This window comes from Danio rerio, chromosome 19 (assembly GCF_049306965.1).
Source record: "Danio rerio strain Tuebingen ecotype United States chromosome 19, GRCz12tu, whole genome shotgun sequence".
NCBI classification, from domain to species: domain Eukaryota; kingdom Metazoa; phylum Chordata; class Actinopteri; order Cypriniformes; family Danionidae; genus Danio; species Danio rerio.
In genome coordinates, this window is record NC_133194.1 from 25,800,695 (window position 1) to 25,810,212 (window position 9,518).

The window sequence follows — 9,518 nt, forward strand, 5'->3', positions numbered from 1 at the left end:
TCTGTTACAACTTGCCCCGCAGGTGGGGTAAATAGTAACATTTTTACTCCTGGCACTTTTGGCAACACTGCACAGAAACCATAGGTTCAGCGATCATAATTTCTGAGCTCATTTGTAGGAGAGGCTTGTGATTTGTTGGTAAAAACAAATGGTTTGTCTAACCCCAATACTTTGTTTATTATTTGACCAAGTGTTACTTTTTGCTCCGCTCTGCCCTACAATCATCCATCTAATTACATTGTTATAACAAGGCAAATACAATGTTGTTACATAATAATTATAATGTAATGACATAATAATGACATTCAAACTAAAAGTTTGTAATTACTTACTGTTGTATGCCAAAAATGTGCAAAAGTTCGTTGTGCGCAAGTGTTAACAAACGGGACTTTTATTTTGACTCCGGTTGTGAATGTTGAACTTACTTCCGAGTACTTTTATGTGATTTCCTTCCCCCTTGGGACGCTGATGTTTTACCAGTGTGTTGTGATGAAAGCGAACAAATAAATAAGATTAAGAAGTTAAATCTGGATTATTCTTTCATGGATGTATGTCAACAACATATTGCACATAGACATGACGAATAGAAATGAAAACCCTACACCAGGGGTCACCAATCCTGGTCCTGGAGGGCCGGTGTCCCTGCAGGATTTAGCTCCAACTTACCTCAACACACCTGCATAGATGTTTCAAGTATACCTATAAGACCTTGATTAGCTTGTTCAGGTGTGTTTGATTAGGGTTGGAGCTAAAATCTGCAGGACACCGGCCCCCCAGGAACAAGTTTGGTGACCACTGCCCTACACTAATTCACACTGCAATCATGCTAACAACATGAAAATCCTAGCTAGAATCATGTTAATAACATGGTAATCCATCTTAGATTCATGATAATAACATGCTAATTCATGCTATAATCACGCTAAAACATGCAAATTCATACTAGAATCATGCTAAAACATGCTAATTCATACTAGAATCATGCTAACCCATGCTCTAATCATGCTAATTACATGTTAATCCATGCTAGAATCATGGTAATAACATGCTAATTTGTACTAGAATCATGCTAATAGCATGCTAATCCATGCTTAAATCATGCTAATAACACGCTAATTCAAACTAGAACCATGCTAACAAACAGTGTTATGCAAGTTACTTCCAAACTATCACATTACACATTACTTGTTACTGTTATTTTAAAGTAATCCTTTAACATATAACATTACTGTTTCTGAATTGTAATATTTTACATGACTCTTATATTACTTTTAGTTACTTTCACCAAAATAACTGTAGATTTAAAACTTTTAATTGTAAATTAACTAAATGTACTGCAGAGCATTTTACATCCATTAGAAAGCAATATGATGTAGCATTATAACTGTGACCAATGCAGGCTACTAACAATATATAATTGGCAACGCGAAGGCTCAAGACAATGCAAGAAAGGATGACAGTCAGAATCACAAATGATCTGAGGGTGCTTTCACACCTGTGAATCGATTCAGTTGTTCCAAAACAGACATTACAATTGTTACATTGTTGCACTGCTCTTGGTGCGGTTCGCTTTAAAACTGCAAAGTTTCTAAACAGACCAAAAGAGCTAAAACAAGTCATATGTGAGTAAACTCCTGACATTAGTCAGAGTTTCACGGTTTATGACCTCCCCCCTACTCATAATTTCCTCTTCACATAGCCGTATGCCTTTTACATATCCATAAAACAATGTGATATAAACGGGCTTGGATTGTATCGTTTTCTCAGTACAATCTATCTGCTCCAGAGTTCGTTTAATTTCAGCTGAGACCACCTCATTCAAGCAATCTCAAAGCAATTGATTTGGCGCAGATCCGAGCGCGATTGCTGGATTCACATATGCCAAACGAACAGCGCTAACTGGGCAAACGAGACAGTTTCCAAAACAAAAGTCTAGGTGTGAAAGCCCCCTCAGTTTGTTTAAAGTATGGGTGAGGTACAGTGATTATCTGGCAATATCTGTGAATAGCTTGGGTATATTGATATTAGACACAACAAGCCTATATATGCCATGATAAGATGCCGTTTGTTTTCTTTTCTTATTGTTGCCATTATTTTATTGACTTTAAATTCAAGTGGTTCACAACATAATGAAGTGAGCATGATGAACATAGCTTTCTCAATATAAAGTGCAATTAGAGGACCAACCCTCAACCTGTCATTTTAGGCCATAGAAATGAACATATAGGCTAAAGCACTGCATAAAAATAAAACAGATCAAAAAGAGATCTATATGCCTCTAAAACTAATATATACGTGTGGATAATGAACGTTGCATAAAGAATAAGATGACACAAAGGCTGGCTCGACTGCTCTCCGTTTTACTTTGCTCTTTTCGATAACAACTACAACAACCAGGCATTTTCGGTACACATCACAATGCATTCTGGGTGCTGTAGTGAAATAACAATGCCACGAAATATACAACATTTCCATCCCCTTTAATTTTAAGGTCAACGTATTAACTTTGAACTAGCACCATGCAGAATGAATGTATATAATTCAGTTTACCTTTTAACATACTGTGAACTGGAGCTGCACGATTTTGGCTTAAATGAGAATCACGATTTTTTGCTTAAAATAAAGTTCACGATTTTCTCACGACTCTGTAGATGTAAAATAAAGGTTAATATGAGTCTGCAATTATTATTGTTTTTTATCAAACATGGTAAAACAACATTATGGTGTGTAGGTCTACTGGTTTCTATTAATAATTCTATTCTACTTATAATAATTCTGATGTTGAATTATGTTTGAGCTATAGGCCTATACTTGCAATCTGTCATTGACAACATTATTAGACCATTTATTCACTGGTAAAATCAACATTATATAGACTAGAGTAGTTATACTGACACTGTAAACATTTATTTTCATGCACGACTATGTGTTCGCTATGAAAGAAAAAACATATCAAATGCTTGTCGCAATCATAACTCTAAAATGTGTTATAATTCAATGATGTGCACGATTTCGGTTTCATTTTCACTGCTAAGTGCTGTTCATATTTGGCGCGTGGCTCCTAAACAATTACTCTACACGTTAAAAAACGGTTTTTTTTTTTTCTGGCAGCAGGGGCGCCAGAAAAAAAACGTAAAAATACAGAAAAAAACTGTTAGAATAAAAGATGTAGATTAACTGTTAAAAAACAGTCGTTTTCTGTTTTACAGTTACAGGTTATTACTGTAATTGTACACGTTATAACTGTAATTATACAACTTATTTATGTAATTATACAATTTATTATGGTAGTTATACAGGTTATTATTGTAATTATACATGTTATTAATTTAATTATACAAGTTATTTATGTAATTATACAAGTTATCATGGTAGTTACACAGGTTATTATTGTAATTATACAAGTTATTTATGTAATTATACAAGTTATTATGGTAGTTATACAGGTTATTACTGTAATTATACAAGTTATTATGGGAGTTATACAGGTTATTACTGTAATTATAGATGTTATAACTGTAATTATACAAGTTATTTATGTAATTATACACGTTATTATAGTAGTTATACAGGTTATTGCTGTAATTATACTTGTTATTACTTTAATTATACAAGTTATTTATGTAATTACACAAGTTATTATGGTAGTTATACAGATTATTACCATACTTATACATGTTATTACTTTATATAGGTTATTACTGTAGTTATACATGTAGTTAACATAACTATACATGTAATCACTGTAATTATACAGGTTACTAACGTAATTCTACATGTTATTAACATAATTACACAGATTACTAACATAATTATACACAGTATTACTGTAGTCATACGCTATTAAAACATCCCGAATACAAATAATTTTTCAAGTATTTGTTCGAAATAAGTATTCGTAAAAACACGCTATTCGTGCCTTTCCGAATACCGTATTCGGGTTGTTTCATATGCAAACAAGTATCGGCATCTGAAAAGGTGTGACCCAAATGTGTGCAGGATATCAAGAGTTGTAAGCCAAATAAACCATTTGGTTAATCTCCGGGGAGGTTATATCCTTTGTTATAAAGTACTGTCTCATAGAGCTCAATATTTCCACTGACTGTAAAATCTACACTGGACCTCAAGCAGCTTGGATTATGTGCCTCTCCTCACTTCTAAAGGAAATATCAAGTTTAAAAAAGGACTTTGGCAAACTGACTAAGAGTTTTTATGAGCAGTCTTTTGTCCTCTTTTGCTTCCATATGCTGACCAGCTTCATCGAGGATTTGACACCTGTCCACACTGTCAGAAGGACAATATTACTGTGCTCGATTGGCCAGCAAACTCTGGCCTATGGAAAGAGAACCTATGAGGTATTATGAAGAGGAAGTTGTGAGTCACTAAACCAAACAACGCTGAAGAGCTAAAAGCCATTTTTCAGAGCAACCTGGACTTCACACCTCAGCAGTGCCACAGACTGATCCACTCCATCCCACGTCACATTGCTAAAGTATATCATGAAAAAAATTGCCCCGACCAACCATTGAGTGCTGTACATTATTATTAATTTACAGTAGTCAAACATTTCTATGTTAAAAATCTTATTTTTAATTGGTCCTAAGTAATATTCTATATTTGGGGTTTTCATTAGCTGTAAGCCATAATCATCAAAAGTAAATGAAACAAACACAAATATATTAGTCTGTGTAATGAATCTATTCTATATATGAGTTTCACTATTTAAATTGAATTACAGAAATAAATTACATGGCTTTAACATGGCATCTAAATTTATCGAGATGTACTTCTATTTGAGTATCTCCCATTAGGCAGTTGTGCCTACAATGACTTTGAAGCATCTGCTGCCAGTGTGAACATCTCCACCGATTACTAAAGTCATGATGGCTGCACCACAAGATACATACACGAAGCAACTCTTTCTTAAATAATTCTCAAAAATTGGAATATTGTAATTTATTGGAAAGGAATAGACAGTTTGTTATGTACCAATACATCTTCCCAAAATTGCCAGAAGAGCTTGTGTGAAGTTGCTCCTTAAACTTCATAAATGTATTATATATTGTAAGCAATTTACCATTAAATAGCTTTTTTTAAATATGGACTATTCTTGTGTTATTTAAAGTCCATTCATTAAATGAGCCGATTCGTAAATAAAGTTTATCATTTTATATATTGGTCACATATCTAAACACATTTTCCCTACTAAGCATCTATTTTGTAGTTACACTTTGAAGGCTTACCTTTGCATGAACTCCAGAGTTGCACCAACTTCCAATGGATAACTGATGTTGAGACAGTAGTAGGTCACAAACATCATCAGAAGGGCATCACCACAATTTGTGACACCATCGTTCACAATGGTCTGACCACAGCAATCATAAAGCGTCCAGCTGTCAGGGGAGAATTCCCTACATTACACAACACACACATTAGTCAAATTTTAAAATGTTAACAGTGCTTACATGGCTATTTCTCCTTTTTAGTTAATTACCCTGATGAAGAAATAATAGTAAAAAATATTATTTTTTATGGTTTACTAGAAACCCCAGCAAGAAATAATTGATCTGTTCATTAAAAAAAACTTTACTTAAATGGGAGTGAATAAAAATCATACCGCAAACAACGATGCAAGGTGTACTGGGCAGTTGATCAACTTCAAATGTCAGACTTGTCTCATCAACTATCATGAACATCTTGGACTCTTCTTCATTAATATATTTCAGAAGCAGCATTACACATCCAGGAAGATCAGAATCTACTTGCTTTGCTTTGGCAATTTCCATGCCTGCTAAGACGTCCTCGATTTTGCTCTTTTTCTCATTGGACGTTAGGAATGAAATGACTCTCTTACATTTACTTGAAACAGCTTCTCTATCAACATCCAGTCCTGTTAGCTCTTTGAAGTGAATAATTAATCCACACATCTCGAACAGATATGGCCACTCTTCTACCCGAAGAGGTGTATCCATTCCACTTATTATGTTCCTTCTCTGATTGTAGAAAGTATTCATCATTTTTTTTTCAATGTCTTTGGTGTTCTTGCATTTGTTTTTGTGCATTGTCTTTAATTCTTCTTGTATGCATTTTTGAGATTCCTCAGTTTCACCTTCTGGCAGCTGCTTTGGTTGCCAATTTATACAGCCGTAGGTGTCTACTCTCTTAATCTTGAAAGGTGTGTCATCTCCCTCACTTGCACTGGATGTCTGTCTTTTCAGGTAAAGTGAGATTTTGCCCCTTTTCATGTTATCAACTCTACTCTGCAGCTGTTTGGTAAGGGAGTCATAACCGCTACCTACAGTACAACTTGATCTTCAATAACATATTTGAACGATTGAGGATACATTGCAACAATCTTCCTCGCTATTTCACTGAGATGTTTCTTTCCTGGTGTAGGGCAGATGGTCAGGATCTCACTTACCATCAGCCGAATTAGTTCACCTCTTTCACGTCCAGTTGGCCTCTCTTTGTTTTCCAGCTTTCTAGTAATTTCTGATGGAATTTTACTCCAGGGTATTTCGAAACTAAAGTGCCAGTTGTTGTCCACTGGAGTATGTCTGTAAGAAGCTGAGGCTTCACTTGATGATGTGAATTGAGGACAGTTGGAAATATCCACACAGTCTGGAGTGAGCACAAAAAGTATTTGAAAACAGCTCATTACATTTCAAAATAAACTAAAACAGACAAAATTGGACTCAATTTAAGCTTATTTACCTCTAATGCCCATAAGTCAATATTGTTTAGTTCACAATTAAAGTATTATTTCTCCTCCCAAACAAAAAATTATAATTTACACCCCTCATTATCCAAGTTGTTCATTTCGGTTCATAATTTTTTGTTTGTTTTTATAAACATTTCAAGATTGTTCTCCATATAGTTGATTCAATTGTGACCACAAATCTGTAATTTTACATTCCAAAATGCTTAGGAGCTCTAAATGATCCCAGCCATAGAAAATCTATCTAATTAACAAAAAAATAAATAAATTTGGACTATACATTTTTTTGTGCAATCCATTTCAGTACAGCTAAAGTATGTCAAAAAAAATTCCTTCTCGTTTTCTACTCCAACTTCAAAATCATCCTACATCAGAGGTACAGACCAAGTGTTTACAAAGTGAACTTGTAAAGAAAGTCAAAAGTCTTGTACGGTTGGCCAATCTAAAAGTTGGAGAAGAAAATGAGATTGGAGTTCTGAAAGTGCACAGTGTATTTTAGGTCAATGCAGACCTAGACAACTTTTAAAAACTATATAAACAATTACAACAATTAAAAACTACATAAATTACCTCTTGTTTTGCTAGATTAGACATTTAAACTCCTTTTTGGAAGTTCAAACTATCTGGCACAAGTTAACTATAAGGAGAAAAAATCTGAAGTAGTTTCCTCCAAACAACTGAACAAAACAAAAACAAAAACACATGAACATCTTAGATTTAAATCACTCACATGTAGATGTATGCCCTTGGCATGGTGTTGCATTTAGCTGAGCTCTGGCAGGCAGATCAGGAACCTCACTGGCATCTTTTTCAACTGAATAGAAGAGACGTAATAGGAATTAGGTTTGCTATGAATGTAATAGCTAAACCAATAGAATTGATCTGTTATGCTATAAGAATATAATATATTTACCTAGATTTAATTACAATTAAGTATACTTACACAAAGCTTTAATCTGTGCAAGGAATTTTCTAATTTCAATTGGCTTCAGGACATTAACAAGATCAGGCTCCTGGACATATTTTAGGTCTTCTAGGGTTCCCACTCCTAATGTCTGAAGAGCCTCCAACACCAGGTCTATTGAACTTGAATTTTGCAATGCAGAGCCAACGAAATTGGCAAGATCATCATCTACATAATCCATTACTAAGGAAAAAGGGTTCAGATGTCAGTGTTAGAAGTCAGTGTTGGCTGAAATATTTCCCAAAGGCCTATTCAGTACGTCTTTGCATCTCTAAGAGGATATATGTACAATGCATGTAACGTTTCGAGCACATCGGCTCTTTATCAGAAGACTGAAATGTTACACGTTTTGTGTTAATATTTTTAATGTAATAAATTGGTATTTTTGGAGCTCTGGTGTTGCCACTGCACTTCTTGCTGCTTGGCTGAGCACCCATTTAGAGTGACGTGCATGCTTTTGAGCATTTTTTCATTCAAATATATAGTTAAATATATACATGCATGTGTGTATTCATACATAAACTTAATAAATATGCACAGTACATGCACATACAGTATATTATATAAATACAAACTTTTATTTTGGATGTGATTATACAAAAAAAAAGGTAACACTTTACTTGAAGGGGGTGTTCATAAGACATTCGTGACACCTTTATATTCATGACATGAATAAAAGAATCTATGAACGCTTAAGACAACTGTCATTAAGTAAAGGAGTAAATCAAAACCTTTCCTAAAAGCTGGCCTACAACTAATTAACACCCATTCTTGTCTTGTCTTCTTTTGATCGACTTCAAATCTGGACTACAGTATATCATGACCTGTCTTTGTCATGGTAACTGGACATTATCAAAACAACATAACTTGTCATAAAACATGACTGTCATGAGGCCATTATAATGTCATAAATATATTTCTGATCACTGTTTTGACAATTATAAGACAATTATAATGATTTCATGACAATCATGTTGTTTTGATAATGTCAAGACCATAGACTGTAAAATATATGGACGTAGTATCCGTGACGTCACCCATAGGTTTCTGAAGAGCGCAAAAGAAGCCACAAGTAGGCGCGGCCAACCGTCGCCATTTTGGTCACGCGTCATCACACCTGTAGATAACTGCTATGTTCATATATGGTCTTTCCGGTGCCCGGAAGAACACAGTTTCCCTATCCGGGTGGTTGTACAAGTTAGTGATGTTATGAGCAGCCAAGCACGTGAAAGCTAAAATAAAGTAAGCCTATTGTTCCTGATACTGTCTCCATTTTTCATATCAACAAACTACATGGTGTCAGAAGTAAAGAAGAAATAATGGCCGAGGGATTTCGCCGACCAGACCCGCTGATATTCGACGGCAATATAGCTGAAAACTGGCGAAAATTCGAATTGGAGTTCGACATATTCATCGCCGCAGCTCACAGCGATAAGCCAGAAAAAACCAAAGCCTACATACTCCTCAATCTTGCGGGACCAGAGGCGATCGAGAGAGAGCGTTCGTTCACATACGCTCCAGCGTTACTGGCAGCCGATGGTCAAGATGTAATCACGCCAGCGGAGTCAAGAGAGGATCCAGAATGTTTAAAACGGAAATTCAGAGAAGTGTGTAATCCGGAGACAAATGTGACGATGGAGAGACATTCATTTAATACCAGGAATCAAAAACCAGGAGAAACTATCGAAGCTTATGTGAGTACACTTAGAAATAAAGCAAAAACATGTAACTTTGGTGCCCTCACAGACGAATTAATCAGAGACAGACTAGTGTGTGGCATAGACAATGATAGCGTGAGAAGAGTGCTGCTCAGAGAAAGTGATCTGACGCTTACAA